This window comes from Sciurus carolinensis, chromosome 3 (assembly GCF_902686445.1).
Source record: "Sciurus carolinensis chromosome 3, mSciCar1.2, whole genome shotgun sequence".
Lineage (NCBI taxonomy): Eukaryota > Metazoa > Chordata > Mammalia > Rodentia > Sciuridae > Sciurus > Sciurus carolinensis.
Window position 1 is genome coordinate 30984187 of NC_062215.1, and position 1166 is coordinate 30985352.

Sequence of the window (1166 nt, forward strand, 5' to 3'; positions counted from 1 at the left end):
CTCCATGAAAATAGTACACCCCATCTTTATTTATGTCTTCTTTATTTTCTCTCAATAAAAATACACAGTATTTTCTATGGAATTCTTACTACTCTTTTGTTAGATTTATTTCTAGTATTTGATCTTGCTAATATTATTGTAAATAATGTTTTGAATTTGCTTTTCTGACTATTGTGCTATATAGATGTATAATGCCTTTTGCATACCAACCAGCCATGTATTTTTTTTTGTTACATAAATTAATCCATTTCTTATAGACTAGGGATGTCCAAATGGTAGAGCCTCTACTGATCTTTAAGTTTCTTCAACCTTCTGATGGTAGACTTGACTGACTACAGAAGTGATGAGATAGGTCCAGACACCACCAGCCAGTTTTCATGCAGGGATCACAGTGGCAGATCCTCAGAGGTGGTCTCTTCATCTTGGTTTTGCCACAGAAGAAGCAATGTACTTGGAATGCTGGGTGATTTCAATTGTCTTCATCAGTTTCTGGAGAGAGGCACCATAGCGGGTCCTGTATTTACTGAACATTTTGTCTTTGGTGTGTTTAGCCATGTTGCTACCACCTGAGCTGGAGCCCAGAGAGCCCAGCCATGTATTTCAGAACCTTAATAAATGCATTCATTTATTCTAATAGGGATTCCTCCATATATTCTACCCTAATAATCAGGTCATCTGCAAATAATGACCATTTCTTTTGTTATAATCTGATTCAAACATATTTTTTATTTTGCCCTTTTTCAGCTGTCTCTAGGTCTTCCAGTACAGTATTGAATAAAATAGAAAGCAGCCTTCTCTTGTTCAGCAGTTCAGAGGGAAAACTTTTATTGTATCTCCCTTAAATATATAGTAGGTCATAATAAATAGTGTTTATAAGATTATAGATGTGCCCTGCATTTATAATCTGTTAAAAGTATTTATCATGAATTACTGAAATTATCATATTTCTGATTGTTCTTATCTTTTTCTTTTTTTGGGGGGGGGTTGTTTTGGGTTTTCTGTTTTGTTTTGTTTTTGTCATTGTACCGATGATTAGATCCAGACGCACTCTACAACTGAGGCTGTATCTCCACCACCACACTCTTTTTTATTATTTTTTTATTTTGAGACAAGGTCTCACTAAGTTGCCCAGGCTGTCCTCAAACTTGGAATCCTCCTGTCTCAGC

General features: G+C 35.6%; 1 pseudogene; it reads right to left on the reverse strand.

Moving 5' to 3' along the window:
• Positions 1-284: 284 nt before the first annotated feature.
• On the reverse strand, positions 285-555 carry LOC124981161 (60S ribosomal protein L37a-like; annotated as a pseudogene).
• Between the last annotated feature and the right edge of the window lie 611 nt (positions 556-1166).